General features: G+C 44.5%; 1 long non-coding RNA gene across 1 annotated transcript in view; it reads right to left on the reverse strand.

Annotated features, from left to right (window-relative positions):
• Positions 1–8738: 8738 nt before the first annotated feature.
• The window catches only part of LOC115305606, a 45020-nt gene continuing 35358 nt past the window's right edge, over positions 8739–18400 (reverse strand). The window contains exon 3 of the long non-coding RNA XR_003914882.1: positions 8739–9069. This is a non-coding gene — a long non-coding RNA (uncharacterized LOC115305606). The remainder of the gene's footprint in view (positions 9070–18400) is intronic.

An 18400-nucleotide genomic window follows, 5' to 3' on the forward strand; every position in this document is an offset into this window, starting at 1 on the left:
GGCCGCGCGCCCACGAGCCCCGCTCCCGCCCGCGCGCCCCCGAGCCTCCCCGAGGGCCGCGAGCGAGACCTTTGGCCCCCGAGAGAGCCCCAGCACCACCGCCCCCCGGTTCCCCGCTGGAAGAAGAAAAACACCTGCTTTTCCAAGCCGTGGCCTTCGCACCTGCACCTGTTAACCGGGGGTCCTCGGAGGCGTCTGAGTCTCAGGGCGTGGCTTGCCTCAGTTTCCTTGGTATAACGCCACCTGCAGCTACTCAGGTCCCGGTCCGCTCCTGTTCCCCAAGGTAGACTTGACACCCAGTGTTAAAGGTCAGCGGAAGTAGAATCTCTACGCCTGCATGAACTGGAGTAGGCCCTCAGTGCCTCAGCGTTGACAGATGAAGGGCTCCAGGTAGAAATTGCCCTGGGCTATTTTTAGAAGGTTAGGGTGGGGAGGAAATTTATATTTACAGGTTTTGAGGGTGTGAGTAGTTTTGTTACTTTTGATTTGTCTTCACGATATATGATCTAAGAGGTAGTGTTATCCCCATTTACAGATGGGAAAATAGAGACTAAGGAGGTCAAGGAATTTGTCCAAAGTGCACAGCAGGTCAGTGGTGGAGCCAAGACTGAGATAAAATAGTCTGGCCTGAAAGGTTAAAAGTGCTTCCCGAAATCCTCAGGTTTCCTTTAGTACTAGGTCCACCCCCCAACCCCCACCCCAATTTCCTTCTTACACTGTCCACCCCATCTCCCCACCAGCACAGCAGTGACCCTGGGACCTCTGTGTGGCACCCAGGCTCTAAGGAAACCCACAGCAGTGTCACAGTCTGCCCCTTGCTGCCTCTAGAACACCAGGCCAGAGGAGGTTATTTCTGTGATTTTATTAATTGGGTATTAAGGCATGGCAGGCAGTGTACCAAAAAGAGAATGAAAGATGGCATTTGCCCAGTTGGCTTATGACCGACAAATCATGGTGAGACAATAAAAATAAGGAGGTGGAGGAGCCCATGTGGGTTTTATTGTCACCCTCAGGACCAGCGCTACAATTAGTGCAAATTGTGCACCTGCAGAGGGTGGCAGGTAGTCAGGGAGGCAGAAGGAAAACCTACAATTAGGGACTGCCTGATCCCTCCTCCTTCTGACTTCCAGCATCAAAGCCTTAGTGTTATTCCAGGGTCCACCTCAGAGCCAGAGGAGGGAAGGGAAAGCAATGACAGTTCAGCTCAGCCCTCAATTCCCGCTTAGTCACCAGACTCCGGGGTCCAGATGGCTGGATGGAGGATGGCTTTGTATAGCATGGCGGTCTTGAAGTTTTTAAGTCACTTTCTTGGGTAGGGAGGGGGCTGCTTCGAAGCATTAAGCCCCATCCTAAAGTTGAAACTTCCCACTTCAAATATCCTAAGGATATACCTTGGTCAGGGATGTTGGGGATGGATATAGGCCAACCTGAGACAGAGACAGGACCAACCTGAGCAAAAAAGAAACAAACTAAGCACATTAACTAGGTTGATTATTAGATCACCTTGTAAAAATTCTTGGAAGCTTAAGTCTCATGAAGGAATAAAGAAAACTATTATGGGAGGTTTCCTAATATATGCCACTCTCACATGTAACAACTTACTTGGGTAGTATTAGAATTCCCAAATTATAGATGAACAAACTGAAACCCAGTGACAAGTAATTTACCCAAAGCATCCAGCTCTAATGACAGCGAACTCAAAATTCCCTGTAAGAATGCTACCTCCAAGAGTGTTTCATGCAAATGACTCATGTTGCCTCTTCTCTTGCTCTATCCAAATGGTTAAAAAAAACCTGTTCTAGTCCCAGTGATGTCTGAACCTGGTTGATAAAACCCAGTGAATAAAATGGTGCCAATGTCAATTTCCTGGTTGGGTAATGTACTTTAGTCACAGGTTACAACAGGGTTGGGGTGGGGGGGGGGTTGGGTGCAGGTTGTGACTGGACCTCTCTGTAGTATTTTTATATTTTCTGGTGAGTTATAATTATCCCCAAATAAAAAGTAAAACAAAACCCTATACTATAGCATTTAATTTTCAAGCCTTAGCATTTCCTTAAAACACTGGTGATCCTAGTATAGACTAGGAGAGAAGTCTTAGTAAACACTAAATGATTAGGCAAATCAAGTTTGGGTCACGTTCATGACTGTAGATGCCTGGGAATAATGGTTGTTATTCTTGCGTTACAAAATTTCTGTGAATGACATAGCACTTTAGGGGAGGTTCATGTACCTTTACAGCAACGCTGCGGCTTGCATAAATAGTTCCAGAAATACCACCCCTGGTCCATTTTGTGAAACACAAAGAAGTTAAATACATTTGCATTGTGCACCCCGCAAGCCCATCTCAAACCCAAGAAGAGACCTGGGATCCCCCCAGAACATCCCCCCATTAGGCGGATGTTTTCCGTTACTTGGGTAGGAAGCTGAGAAGCACAAATGCTGCTGGGGCATCTGGGTGGCTTAGACAGTTAGGCATCTAACCTCGGCTCAGGTCATGATCTCACGGTTATGGGTTTGAGCCCCACGTCCGGCTCTGTGCTGACAACTTAGAGCCTGGAGCCTGCTTTGGATTCTGTATCCTCCTCTCTCACTGCTCCTCCCCCACTCACACTCTGTCTCTCGCTCTCTCAAAAATAAACATTAAAAAAAGTTAAGCGCAAATTCTGCTAAATCACATAAATAAGCATACTTGCATATCAATCTGCCCAGAATTATGTAAGGGTTAGATAATTATGCTTTTTCTCTACTGGCATAAAAGAATATGGTTTATGTTTTCTCATTTTCTAATAATCGGATTCCCACTTTGTGACTGCGGGGGGATGAGGTAAAAGATCACTGCTCAAGAGGGAGTGTTTGTAGGACAATGGAAATTAGAAGTGCCCTTTCCTTCTAGAACTTTTCCCGTTGCTCTTATTAAAATCTCACATTGTTTGACTGAAGATGAATTATGACTGTACTTATTTGAAATTGCTTCGAAGTTGCCTGACTGCAGCATTTGATTTAAATTTTCCAGTCCTCTGCCAAAAGTGATGATGCTATATACAGAACTTTTCTTGTCTGAATTTTCCACAGACCTTGATTTCAGAGGCTCTGTGTCAAGGCTTCTCAGCCCAGGATGATTTGTCCTATTGAAATTTTTCCTGATGTTGGTGCCCACGCGGTGGAATTTTAATTGTCTGAGTTTGCTTCGTGAGGCCTGGCCCCCACATCCGCCCCTAGTAAGAAGCTGCCCGTGAACAACACGCTGAATATGCGATGTGTACAGATCAGGAAGTGTGTCATGGATATACCTACTTCTGTTTGCTGTTGCTTTTATTAAAGTTAGATAAAATGTAGCCATTGGTGGAAACTGCAAGCACGCAGCATTTTTTTTTTCCAGAACCCACTGGCCATCATTTGAAAAAGAAAAAGTTGAAAAAGTTACTGAGAAGGAATTGATATGTTCCATTAATCCCAAAACCCCAGCACTCTTACTTTGCCCTCTTTTTTTTAAAGTTTATTTATTTATTTTGAGATCAAGAGAGAGTGCAAGCAGGGAAGGGACAGAGAGAGAGGGAGACACAGAATCCTAAGCAGAATCTGCACCATCAGCACAGAGCCTGATGAGGGGCTCAAACTCACAAACAGTGAAATCATGACGTGAGCCAAAACCAAGTCTGACAGATGCTAAACCAACTGAGCCACCCAGGCGCCCCCTACTCTAGTTCTTTTTTTTAAGTTTATTTAATATTTTGAGAGAGAGAGAGAGAGAGAGAGAGAGAGAGAGAGAGAGAGAGAGAGAGAGAGAGAGAGAGAGAGAGAGAGAGCGAGCTAGCTCAAGTGAGGGAGGAGCGGAGAGAGAGAGGGAGAGAGAGAGAATCCCAAGCAGAATCTGCACTTTGAGTGAGGAGCTGATGTGGGCTTGAACTCAGGAAGCTTGAGATCATGACCTGAGCTGAAGTCGGATGCTTAACTGACTGAGCCACCCAAGCGCCCCCTACTTTGCCCTCTTTTTATGGCTTAGCAGCCACATATCCAATTCATGTGACCTCCCAACAAGATTTTTCTTTTGGACATCCTTTCTTCCCCTCCTACAATCTCCTTTCTCTCATCCAGGATCTCAGCCAGGAGAGGTATCTTACTGAAGGACTAATCCAATGAGTGAATGTCTGATGTCAGCTTCATGCGAGAAGTTGCAATGTACGTTCGCCTACAAGAGCGAATCCCTGGCACTGTAATTTCAGATGCCCTGTCGTCTGTTCCACTTTGCATGCCCCATTGTGATAAAAAGGAGTCCAGGATGTATCAATAGGTCTTGAGTGCTGGAAAGAATACTCAGAGGCTTTTGTGGGAGAAGTATTTATTCTTAAGAGTAAAGGAGTAGACAGACAGAAGTTCTCAACGTAGGCAGATGTAGTTCTCTGTGTGATGATTAATTTTCCATGTCAACTTGACTGGGCTGAGGGATGCCCAGATAGTATGAGCTAGACCAATGCCATCTTGGACAATTCTGCCATGAGGACTGTCTTGTGACCCGAAACTTTCTTGAGCTCCAATTCTCAATTCTTTCATTTTATTTAAGCACACATTAATGTCCTTGCTCTGCCCTGGAGGTATGATGAGACACACCTATTCTTTAAAAAAAACCACCTTTTTCCCCCATTTTATTTATGAGAGAGAGAGAGAGAGAGAGAGAGATAGAGAGAGAGAACAAGCAGAGGGGAGGGGCAGAGGGAGAAAGAGAATCTCAAGCTGGCTCCACACTCAGCACAGAGCCCAATGTGGGACTCAATCTCATGGCTAGGATCATGACCCAAGCCAAAATCAGGAGTCAGATGTTCAACCGACTAAGCCGCTGACCCAGGCGCCCTGAAACACACCTATTCTTAAATATTCCCTTATTTAAGATCCTCCAGCCCTTAGGGCTATAAAAGCAGATCTTAAAAGGCAGGTGGTGTTGCCAAGATCTACTCATCTTGTAGTTGCCTGAGACACACTTGTCTGTTAATTCCCCTTAATGAGCATTTCTCGTCAAGCTGGACTTTTTGGCCTTTTTCTTTGGTCCTGTGGCTCCTTCAGGGTTTGGAGGTCATTCTCCAGCTAGTTCCTTTTCAGGGAACACTGATAAACGTTCCTTGATGTGTCTGTAAAGGTGTCTCCTAAGAGATTAGCATCATTCAACTGCTGAATGGAGTAAAGCAGATGGCCTTTCCCAACGTGGGCAGGCATCACCAAATCCTCTTATGGCTGGAATAGAACAAAATAATAGAGGAAGGGTGAATTTGCTCTCTCTGAGCTCAGATATCAGTGCTCCTGATTCCTGGGCCTTTAGGTTTGGGTCCCACCAGCTTTCCTGGGTAATCAGCTCATAGACAGCAGATCATGGGACTTCCCATCCATAACTGTGTGAGTCAGTCTCTCATAAGAGATCTCTCTGTAGCCACACTTATCCTGTTGGTTCTGTTTCTTGGGGAACCCTAATACACTTGGGAACTATGGGTCTTCTACTGATTTGGAAATAAAGTAATAAATTTAAAACTTTAATAACCATGGTCTAGAAGGTCTTTTCCTTTTTCTGAATATAGGTTAGAGACTCCATCATGAGGGCTCCAGAAATCTCTGTTTCACAAACGAGAGCAGAAATTTATAGCAGGATGAGGGTCTAGCCTAAGCCTAAGGTCACCCAGCTCGGCTGGGTGAGACTGGCCACCTTTGCAGCAGTGAGGAAGGTCCAAGGGAAGTTACCTCCAGTCCTGGCATTGAGGGTTTGGTTGGACGGAGCGTCACAGAGGAGGCATGGCACCCAGGGGACTCTTCCATGTAGAAACAATTCTATGTTTGTTGTTCCTTCAGAGCACCAGCTTGGTCATGTTACCTCCCCAAAAATCCACCTGATCACATTGTCCAAAGTATCCCTCTTCCCTCAAGTTATTGCCTAGCATTTTATTGTCTCCCTAAAGCCTATCACCACCTAACATGATCTTTATATTAATGTAGCTATTCAGCTTTCCAACTGTTACCCTCCTTTTACTAAAATATAAGCTATTATCTAGCTTCCTGCCATATTCCCGGCATCTAGGAAAAAATGTTTGGCACAAAGTAGATTCCTTGGCTTGATTAATGAATTAGCAAGTATTTATCGAATCTTTGCCATGAGCCAAAAGTTGAATAAGGTAAGTCAAGGCCCTCTCCAGTCTTACTGTCATCTCTCACCTTTCTGAAGGTGAGTCTTCCCTCTCATAACTACTCTTTCAAAATCCTACTTTAGATCCCAGACCCTAAACTGAACTTGAGCCTTTCTGTGGCCAGACATTTGCCTATCAAGTCACATCCCTGCTGTGATCCCCCACAGACCCTCTGATCACAGCTGTGATCCCCTACAGTGCTCTCTGGCAAGAAAGATTCACTCCAATCACTAGCTACTTTGTGGAGTTATCATAATTACATGTTACCAGATGCAGGAAACAGCAACTTTATGCATACAAGTTAGGCCATGTCTAATAAAGATGTGTAGACTGACTCTGCAGTGAGTTGGGTCTGAGTTGCCCAAAATGCATGCAGTCTGTCTGCAAGAGTCAAAACTATACCACCTGACAGGGCTATCTGAGAATGTTTGTGAAACTTTTGACCTCTGAAAGTACACTGGTCTTGAGTTGTTGACATCTGCATTTTGGATAAAGTTTTATCCATGCAATAATTCTCCAGAATCTCCTCCTCAAAAGAGGGCATCCTCACCTGAGTCACATAAACTCAAAACAGTACACCTCAATACAGTACACCTCAATGTTTTCCACAGCAATAGCTTTTCTTCCCAGTGTACTAGTTCTTTGAAGAAACCTCCTGTCTACATCTTTCTTGGCTTCCTCGAGATCCCAACAATGCCTTGCTGAGTTGATGTTCAACAATGCCATTGACCTACCTACTGGCAGGTATATATAGATTTGATTGATGGGAAATAATTCAGGGGGACGTAAGTTGTTACCTGGAATTTTGGTGCACATAGGATTCAAAAATTATTCTTTCACTTGCTTTTTTTTTTTTTTTTTTTTTTTTTAAGAGAGAGCGTGAGCAGGAAAGGGTCAGAGAGAGAGGAAGACACAGAATCTGAAGACAGGCTCCAGGGTCATGAGCTAGCTGTCAGCACAGAGCCTGATGTGGGGCTCAAACCCATGAACTGTGAGATCATGACGTGAGCCGAAGCTGGACGCTCAACCGACTGAGCCACCTAGGCGCCCATTCTTTCACTTACTTTTAAAGAAAGGTGTTATATAACAGTGACATTTTTGTTTAAATAAAAGTATTTTCTTTTCAGATACATATTTTTTGAGCCACCACCTTGCAAGACGTAGGCATTGTCCCCCCTCATCCACCTCCACTCCATCTGCTCAGCCCCTCCTCCCCCAAATCCACCCTTACCTGGGGTGAGGGTGTTAGCAGATCTTCTAGTAGTGATCCTGGGTGTATTGCCCGAAGAAAAATGGGGAGTCCTGGCAAGGGATGGTAGAAAAGGGGAGCCTAGAGAAATTTAATCAGGAGGCAGGAGTCCTTGAAAGCAGAAAGGAGTGGGAAGCGAGCCAGGCAGAATGAGTCACACAGAAGAGTCCAGATTCTCACTCTGTACACACTGTCCTTTGACTCTCGGGGAACCCTGGAGAAAGCATCCAACAGTAGCATTAAAGGTAAGATTCCTAAGCTTACAAAAGCATCAAACAAACAGAGGAGAAGAAAAAAATCCCACAACCTAGAATCTTTCCTTTCCATCACTCTGAAATTCATGTCTCACTAAACATTTGCTTCGTCCGCTGAAAGCCTTATTGGGGAACACTTCAGTATCTTCCCATCCATAATAAAGCTTCTACAAGTGCAGGCAGATAGTATAGTGGTGGGGTGCCTGAGCGCCTATCCCAGGCTGACGGGGCTTGGACCCCCAGCTGTGAAGCCCTTGGTGAGTGAGCTCATCATTTCTTGCCTTAGTTTGCTCCTCTGTAAAATGGGGGTGAAGACAGCCCCTCCTCTCCCAGGGTGTGGATCCCATGAGATGCAGGACAGAGCCTAGCTGGCATTCGCAGCTGTCTGTGCTTGTGGTGGCCTTTACTGTCGCAGAAGCAGGCTTATTCTGAAAAGCACAGGACTCTGGGCCGGAGGTGGCTGGCTTCCTGCACACCCTTCGTGGGAGGTGCTGTTGGGGTCTCCCTCAGTTGCTACGGGCTCCGACTCTTCAGATGAAGTGGAGACAGCTCTAACTGCTGTTCCTCCCAGGACAGCCACGCAGGGGCCTCAGCATCTTGGCTGCAATCCCTTCTGTTGGACTGAGGACCCTGTGAGACTCCTGGGTGCCAGGAACGAAGGGAGCTGACACCAGCTCCCCCACCTAGACTGAGGTCTCCCTGAGGAAGGCGGAAATTGGAAGTTCCCGAGCCTGTCACGGGGGTCCTATCTCATATCCGGAGAGCCCCAGGTAAGGATAAGGGACAGTAGCAAAGGGGCTGAGGGCCTGCTGAGAAAGTTAGAAGGAAGATAGGCATTTGCCCCACAATCTGGAGTCTTTAATATTAACTTACTTACCAGTTCACAGCTTTAAAAATAATTACGTTGTCAAAATATATGATGATTATCTCCCTCTTAACAAGGCCACGAAGAGTGGAGCATAATCTGGAATTGGTTCCTTTATAAATATCATCGCACAAGGTGTGTTGCAAATTAACACTAGGATCCCAGGGAGAGAATTGAGCATTTATTTCATTTTCTAGGTTTTGTCCTGGAAACTACATGAAGTCTAGGCAGGAACTTATGGCTGACAGAATCTTGACTGTGAGTCCTACAGTGTATCTAACCGGGAACTTTAAAGTCATTTCTGTCAATTTTTGTCCCCAAACACTCACGCCCACACACCACATAAAATGATGGTCCAGCTTTTTAAAAACCTTGGGTAAGTATAAAAGATCGGAAAGCCTGGGAGAGGCCGTGATTCGCTTCCCACGAAGGGTTAAACAGGTGTTTGACTGAAGTCATTCAGAGGAGATGTGGGCCATCAGGAGAAAGCCAGGTTTGGGTGACATGTGCTTCAGGCGCAAGCACCGGGAGTAAGACCTGCAAGTGAGAAGTTATGTATCAGTTACTAATGAAAAACTGGTGTGCCCAGCCAGCAGAGCAGGTGGGAGACACCTTAACTGGGTGAGTTGAATTTCAAATCTGCCTCAGAAGTTCTAGAACACAGCTGCACGTGTTGGGAGCAAACTTTTCGACTTCTATGTCACAGAGCTAGCTGCACAAGTGACGTGGGCATAGCGGATGTTCACTGTTTTGCTTACGCGGGCATCCGGTCTCCCTTCATTTGGTAATGGAGCCAATACTTTCCTAAAGGGCCCATCCTTCCTCTCCTTTCAGTCCAGGTGATGTAGGGCTGGCCTTGAGGGTGGGCCTGTGATCCAGGTCTGGAACCCACCTGCCATCCCCTGCCCCCCAGCCTTACTAGCCACACTTCAGAAGTAGGAGCGTGATCTCGTTAGTCTAAGTCAGACCCAACTCCAGAATTTTAGAAATATTTGAAACTTGGGGCACCTGGGGTGTCTCAGGGTTAAGCATCCGACGTCGGCTCAGGTCATGATCTCACAGTTTGTGAGCTCGAGCCCCACATTGGGCCCTATGCTGACAGCTCAGAGCCTGGAGCCTGCTTCAAATTCAGTGTCTTCCAGGGCGCCTAGGTGGCTCAGTCGGTTAAGCCTCCAACTTCGGCTCAGGTCAGATCTCACGTTCGTGGGTTTGAGCCCCGCGTCAGGCTCTGTGCTGACAGCTAGCTCAGAGCCTGGAGCCTGCTTCCAGTTCTATGTCTCCTTCTTTCTCTGCCCCTCCCCCTCTCATGCTCTGTCTCTCTCTGTATCAAAAATAAATAAAAATAAAAAACATTAAAAAAAATTAAAAAAAAATTCAGTGTCTCCCTCTCTCTGCCCTTCCCCTGCTTGCTCTCTCTCTCTCTCTCTCTCTCTCCCTCTCAAAAATAAATAAACATTAAAAAAGTTTTAAAAATTGAAATAAGAGAGACAGAGATAGAAAGGGAGAGAAAGAGAGAGGTGGGCTTTTCTGATTGGAATTAATGAGAAGAAAGGATAAAAGCCAGCAACCTTTGGCAGCCATCTTGCCATCATGAGGTATGAACCTAAGAATGGAGCCAAAACAGCAAAGCAGAACTAAGACATGGTGAGAGTGACATGCACTCCTAAACCCAGCCAGGATCTGAAGCTAAGCCTCCCTGGGACTTTCATTTGTTAAGCGAATAAACTTTTCTTTTTCCTTTAGCCATGTTGAATTGGACTTTCTGTACTTAAAACCAAAAGAATTTGGCCGATGCAGATGGAGATCAGAGGTGGTGGGTGCCTACAGTTTGCTGGTTTCAAGCAGCAGGATAAAGTGGCATTTACTTAACCTCCCAGTGCCCACTGACTGTAGTTATTATCACAGCGAAGAAAAACTTCCCAGAAGACTAGATTCTTTCGGGAAGATAGTTTGAGTGTATTTCCTACGTGGATAAACATAGGAGAGGCATAAAGCAGAAGGTGGAAACTCTGGACATGCTGGCCAATCACTTCCTTAAATCTTACTTCGTATTGATCAAAGAAGGTCCCTAAAAGCAGGCTAATCCTTCATGTATTATTAGATCCTAAATTCTTACTGTTTTGAAATTTAACCTCCCTACTATCGTTTTTCTCTTTTTGTTTGTCACACCTGTCAGACCCGGATGGTGACGGATCTGCCTTTTCAACTTTCATAGTGGGAACTGAAATGTCTTTCGTGCCCAAGTATTCATGGCCCACCACACCCACCAGTGCCTTCTGGGTAACTGAAAGGTAGTAGCAGTCTTTTTTTGTGGGTAAGTCTCGAAAGCCAGATCTCATTTGGTAAATAGAGTTCAGCCATTGTTGAAAATGAAGTTTTCAAATATGGACGTTACCCAGGCCAATAAAAACAGAAATCACCATAGAGGAGTTCATTAAACATAATAAACAGTTCAGGCGGAACCGGAAGCTGCTATTTTTCCTGTCTCCAAAGTCTTTATTACAGGGGAAGGAAGAGCTAATCAGGAACACGAGAAGAATGGGAGACACGTAGTGAGGACTGAGTGTTTGGCATTGGAAAAAAACTGTAATCCCTGGTGGGGCTCCAGCCCAGGCATGGGGGGAGGGGCAGGGGATTCAAAACTGCACATCGGTTATCCGCAGAGTTGATCACGTAGAATGGTGACGTTTGTGGGTAGCTGGGATTTGTAGGTGGCACCAAAACACTTCTTGGTGACAAGATAATACATTCCAGAGAGCTTTGAAGGCTAAGAAAAAAAAAAAGTGGAGAAGGAGGTCATGGGGAGGGGGTCAGGGATGAGCAGAGGGAGAGAAGGAGAAGGCAGAGGGAGAATTGGGAAGAATGGTCTTCCTCCTCTGGAATTGGAGTTGAAGATAACTCCAAAAAGTTAAGAAACCAAGAAGAAAATAAATGCCACTCCAAAGACTTTAACAGTACTTTTTAATTTTTTTAAATGTTTATTTATTTTTAAGAGAGAGACAGAGAGAGAGAGAGGGAGAGAGAGAGAGAGAGAGAGAGAGACAGACAGACAGACAGACAGACAGAGAGACAGAGAGACAGCGTGCAAGCGGGGAGGGATAGAGAAAGGGAGACACAGAATGCAAAGCAGGCTCCAGGCGCTGAACTGTCAGCACTCAGGGGCTCAAATTCAGGAACCATGAGATCATGACCTGAGTCAAAGTCGGATGCTCAAAAGACTGAGCCACCCAGGCGCCCCAACAGCACTTTTTAAGTAACTTAAAAAGACGGTATCCAGTGGAGGATTTCTGCATGAGTTTATGAAGACCCCAGGCCCTTCTCCCCAACAGACTCTCACAAAGTTAATGACAAGCACGAAGCCCCCCTTGCCAGGCTCTCTAGGATTCCACGCATCTCAGGATGTTTGAAATGTGGCCCTTTGCTCGATGCGAGGAGGCTGGGATTTGAAAATGCATGGTTTTCTGCTTTCCTGGAGCCCAGGCCTGTGCCTCTCCCCCACAACCTGAAGATAGTGGCTCACATCTGCTCGGTTCCTCTCCTACTGAGCGCGCCATCTGTCCCCGGGAAAGGCAAGGGAGTCAGCGTGGCTGAGTTTCTGCCTCTGACAGAGCCCCACAGCCCCCTCCGGGGTCCTGCTTAGGGCGAGTCAACCCATGAATAACTTCTCATGCCCCATTGGGCAATGTTAAAAGTAGGGTTAAGTTCAGAGAGAGGGCTAAAAACAAAATTTTTCCTATAATTTTGCCTTGTCCCTGTAACCTTTTGTGCTGAGGTCCTGCAAGCTGAAAGGCCTGTGTTGGGGGAAAATTATAAAGAGAAAGGGGCTGGAGGAAAATCTACAGAGAAAAAAGGACAGAATGAGATTTTAAATAAATTTAATACACTTTAATACATGGGACATTTTTTAAAATTGCAGTGCCAGAAATGCAGAAAGATGCAGGGTCAGCTGGAGAGAATCTATAGGAACTGGTACCATTTAAGAGAAAAAAGAACATCCAGTTTTCTATGGCTGGACAATAAGGAGCTAAATTCAGGCACAGGAATAAAGATGAAGATACATATTGAGTTATGTTAACATAATGAAAACAATGTAGGAAGGAGAATGTTTAAGTACGTTTTCAAGATTGCAGTAAATTAAATAATACAATAAATAAAATTGAGACAAGAAATGTAGGTTTACACTTCCTCTAACCAGAGGCACCTGGGTGGCTCAGTCGGTTAAGCATCTGACTTTGGCACAGGTCGTGATCTCATGGTTTGTGGGTTCGAGCCCCGTGTCGGGCTCTGTGCTGACAGCTCAGAACCTGGAGCCTGTTTCAGATTCTATGTCTCTCTCTCTCTCTCACTGCTTCTCCGCCATTCATGCTCTGTCTCTGTCTCTCAAAAATAAATAAACATTAAAAAAAATTAAACCTCCCCTAACCAAACAAGAGTAGTAACCAAAGCTCAACCAGTTAGCACATCGGGAATTATTTTTCAAGAAAGTAATTACAACAGTTAGGATTTTCTACAACTTCAAGAATTTCTCCCTTCTTGGGAGAACTGGAGACAGAGACCCTGTTTGCATGACTTTTGCCAAGTTACTTTCTCTTTCAGACTCCGGGGACGCTAATAACTATTTGACAGGATTGTTGAAGAGTTGATGTGTGCACTTTGCAAACCCAAACTCTAAACAAATGCCATTATTGACAGTAAACTCCTTAATATTTCGAATTTCCTTTGGTGACTTTTAGAGTGAATTTAGGTGCTCATTTTGATGACCCTAAACTCAGCCCACTGAGGATTAGAAATGCCAGCCCTGTGAAGTAGACATCCAGAAAACGTTGGAACTAAGTAAATCAGCACAGTCTGTCTTTAGGTGGCCACCACAAGGAGACCACTATGTCTGATTCTAACTAAGAATATCTGTATCTAAGAGTCTCTTGTGGTTTGCCTCCCTGTTTTATCTTATTTTTCCTTCCCTTCCCCTATGTTGATCTGTTGTGTTCCTCGAATTCCACATATGAGTGAAATCATAAGATATTTATCTTTCTCTGACTTACTTATTTCACTTAGCATAATACCCTCTAGTTCCATCCATGTTGTCGCAAATGGCAAGATTTCATTCTTTTTCATTGCTGAGTAGTATTCCATTGTATATAGACACCACTCTTCTTTACCCATTCATCAGGTGTCTAACATTTGGGCTCCTTCCAAAATTTGGCTACACTGTATGTTAACTAACTTGAATTTAAATGTTTACAAAAAAGAATGAATACCTGAAGGGCGCTTGGGTAGCTCAGTCAGTTAAGCATCCGACTTTTGATTTCAGCTCAGGTCATGATCTCACATTCGTGTGGTTGAGCCCCACGTCAGGCTCCATGCTAATAGCATGGAGCCTACTTAGGATTCTCTCTCTCTCTCCCTCTCTCTCTTCCCCTCCCTGACTTGCATATGTACACGCTCTCTCTCAAAATAAATAGATTAAAAAAAAACCCTGAAATATGGGGTTAAAGTTAGCCCTGAAGGACAATTTGGGCAAGCCAAAGGGGATGTCATCTAATGATGAGTGGCAATGGTAAGCCCTGGGGAGAGGAGGGGCCCCGCCATCCTACAAGTGGTTCAGGCCAATCATCCATGAACCACAGGGAGGTAGATGGAGAGGTTTTTTTGTTTCAAGGATACAAAGTTTCAGTTGTGCAAGACGAAAGGAATTCTGTGGATGGATGGTGGTAATGGTGGCACCATTGTACTTCGTGCCAATGATCTGCATACTTACAAGGGTTTAGGAAGGTAAATTTTATGTGATGTGTATTTGGTCACAACTTTAAAAGTGTGAATCTTCACCTCCCCCACACCTCACCATGAATCACCTTTGATTCTTACATTTATTTATTAATAAGATGAGATAAACTGAAGAGAGATTTTGAAAAGATGGGAGATGATGTTAGGCTGGTGACTGGGAAGCAGAGATCTTTCTTTCTTTTTTTAATCTTTTTTAAAACATTTATTTATTTTTGAGAGACAGAGAGAGACAGATCATGGGCAGGGAAGGGTCAGAGAAAGAGGGACACACAGAATCGGAAGCAGGCTTCAGGCTCTGAGTTGCCAGCACTGAGCCTGACGCTGGGCTCGAACTCACGAACTGTGAGATCATGACCTAAACCGAAGTCGGATGCTCAACCGATTGAGCCACCCAGGTGCCCCATGTGGACATATTTTTGAGTACCTGATTTTTTTCCTTCCCCAAGTGATTCCTCCAACACAGGTTCTGTGATCAGACCCTCTATCAGAAGGGGGTGGGGGGGAGGAAAAAAGAAATCTAGATAAAAGACAACCCAGTATTAGTCTCCAGAACAGAAAGATGTGACTGGCAGCAGTTTTCCATGCATTTCTGGATAAACGGAAGACTTACTATGATTTTATAGACTCTGGAGGCTCATTTGTTGGATGTCCTGCCCCTGGTGATTTCACTGTTAAACAGAAGCAAAAATAAGCAAGTGAGTACTCTGGGCGCAGGCTTAAGGACCGTGGCCAGAAATAATTTCCCAAATCCTGTGTCAATAGGCAATGTATAATGCAAGAGTGTCATCCTGGCAGGTCCAAAGCTCAAAATGAAAACAAAATAAACTGAAGTTAACAGCAGACCAGGAAGCCAGTGTGAAAACTTCCCCATACTTTTTAACTTTTGAAAGCTGCTCTTTAGAGAAGAGCTAGTGGCTCTTTTAAACTGTAGGGAGAGACTTCAGGCACTGACAGGGAAGAAATCTTTACCTTTCCTTATGATCTGTAGGAAAGCAGCCCAGGAAGCATGTGGGGTCCTTCAGAAACATCCAGAGGGTGATCCCTCTGTAAAATTTGAACAGCATTTCTTAAATTTTTAAAAATGTTTTATTTATTTTTGAGAGAGAGAGAGAGAGAGAGAGAGAGAGAGAGACAGTGCGAGCAGGGGAGGGGCAGAGAGAGAGGGAGACACAGGATCTGAAGCAGGCTCCAGGTTCTGAGCTAGCAGTCAGCACAGAGCCTGATGCGGGGCTTGAACCCACCGACCATGAGATCATGACCTGAGCCGAAGTCCGATGCTTAACCGACTGAGCCACCCAGGCACCCCGGGAACAGCATTTCAATGACATTAAAAAGTTGTGTGTTCGTGTGTGTGTTTTTAATTGTTTATGCTTGGTCCAGTAATTCCTCTCAGGGATTCTGCCTGCGAAAATAATCAGGCAAGTCCAGGATGTTTTTACAGCATTGCCTGTCACTTAAATATTGCATTGATTTAAAAATTTATGATATTCCTATGCAATGGAATACTATGAAGGCATTAGTATGATGGTGGACATCTATTTATTGATGTGAGCATTAAAGCTTGGCCACATGTCTCACTTTTTCAGAGGAAGTGTGTAGACTCACTCTTCCTCTCTCAGGAATTTATCTTCGAACAATACTAAAACAAGTCCAGGATGTTCAGCACAGCGGTGTTTACTGTCCAGCGTCCTCTGTTACAAACACTGCTGTAATGTGAGGAGGCTCTATTAATTGAGATTGGTTAAGTACATTACAAGGCTGTATATCAAGCGGGTATTAAAATTATGCTCTCCATTTATCTTTGCCTCAGGGAAAGCGAACTGCAATATTCTGTGGAGAAAACATCCGCAAAATAGTATGTAACACGGAATTTTCATCTTAGTAGAAGTAAAAATAATCTGACGAGATCGGGCGCGTTCAGGGTGGTATGGCCATAGACATAGAAGTAAAAATAATCTATAGGAAAGAAGCGCGTGTGCCTGGACGCCCGTGCACACATCCACCCACGCGCAGCCCTAAACGTGCGGTAGTTATTTCCGGGTGGTGGGTGTGTGACAAGCTTTTATCTTTTTTTATGTTTCTTTTTACAGTAGTAAGAAAATGCAACAATGTTATCTCCATGATTTCTTAAAAACACACACGACGACGCAATATTTAAGAAGTCTTTCTTTCTCAGGCACTGTTTCTCAATCTTTTTTGTATTTCCACCCCCTAAGGAGCCTTTTCAGACATTTTTTTCCCTAATCACCTAAAAAACCCCATGAAATTTTAATACTGCAGTATCTTGTATATCTGTTTATGTACTTTACATCCGTCTGCTTCATGCACAAAAAGAATAAGGTGTTTTTGATTCCCCAAGAACCAAGCCCATTCCTGTTGAGAGTTAGGCTCTAAAGCAGAACAGGAGTTAGTGTGCAGAAACTTGCTGACTCATCCTAAGCTTACCTAAGTTTTCTATCTCACTTCTTCTTTTGCATGATTTATTTTAATCTTTTGCCTATACTTACCAGCCAGCACCTCAAAGTATTCTACTGTCTGCATTCCCTTCACTGTCTGACTTGTCGAGAGGCGGAGTGGAATCGTCCAGCCTGGAGGCCCCACACAGCCCACTCGGTGCTGCTCCCTGTCCTTAGCAGGGGGATTGTCCAGCTGCACCCCCCACAATTTCTGCATTCCTTTTATTTATTTTTTTTGAGAGAGAGAGAGCACACATGAGCTTGAACAGGGAAGGGCAGAGAGAGAGATTGGGAGAGAATCCCAACCAGGTTCTACACTTGGTGCCCAGGGAGGGGCTCCTGTGGGGCTCCCATCCCAGGACCCTGGGATCATGACCTGAGCCAAAATCAAGAGTCGGGGGCTTAACCGACTGAGCCACCCAGACACGCCTTTGCATTCTCATCTCCATCGGAGTCTGCTTTCCAGGGAGATCTGAAATCCACAGGGCAGGCCATCAGGAAGAGCAGGCTGAACTCTCTGCTAGACCTGAAGCTCTATCCGATGGCTGACTTTCTTCTTCCTCAGAGAAGCCCCAGGTCTGTTTAGCCCTTTTCAGCTGAGCAAATCAGACGTATCTAAATCATCAAGCATAATCCCCCTCACTTAATGTCACTGATTATGGACTTTAATTATATCCTCGCAATACCTTCACAGAAATATCTAGATTAATGTTCAAGTAACTGGGATGGAAGCCTCGTCAAGCCAACACATAACACTGACCCTTACAGTTTATCTTTTGTCAACTTGGCCTTCATGCCCATCTCCTTAAACCGTACTTAATCTCCAAATAAAGACAACAACAGGGTCACACATGTTCACTCCTCTGTTTGATCCTCTCTGACTTAAATCCTGTGGAATATAAAGTTAACTATTATTATTATATCTTATGTTAGCTAATAAAGAGAAAAAAGAAGAAAGCAAAATATTTGGTGATATATACAAACACATTCATGTCAAAATAAATAAATGCAACAATGACTGTCATCGTTTTTATGACTGGTCGTGATCACAGCTGGTATTTCTAACTGCCTTCTCCTATCCATTCCATATTTTGTTTACTGTCAGCAAGCACCTTAGCAGGTCATGGTCTGGTGGGGTGACCTGACGTTCACTCCTAAAGCTCTGGACCATTAGCAGTCCTCCTGAAATTGGGTTGTTGTAATTTTCTTTTTTGCATTTAAAAACAATTTTTAAAAATTTTTAATTGAAGTATAGTTAACATAATACTAAGTTTCATACATGTAAAAGAGAGATTCAACAAATATATGCATTCAAAAAATATTTTAAAATGTTTATTCATAGAGAGAGAGAAATAGAGCATGAGTGGGGGAGGGACAGAGCGAGAGGGAGACACAGAATCTGAAGCAGGCTCAAGGCTCTGAGCCGTCAGCACAGAGTCCGATGCAGGGTTTGAGCCCATGAACCATGAAATCATGACCTGAGCTAAAGTCCAATTCCTAACCAACTGAGCCACCCAGGCTCTCTACTATTATACAATTATTAAATGCTCACCATGGTAAGTATATTACAATATTATTGACTCTCTTGCCCATACTGTACTTTTCATCCCCGTGACCTATTTTATAAC

This window comes from Suricata suricatta, chromosome 10 (assembly GCF_006229205.1).
Source record: "Suricata suricatta isolate VVHF042 chromosome 10, meerkat_22Aug2017_6uvM2_HiC, whole genome shotgun sequence".
In the NCBI taxonomy this organism is placed as follows: domain Eukaryota; kingdom Metazoa; phylum Chordata; class Mammalia; order Carnivora; family Herpestidae; genus Suricata; species Suricata suricatta.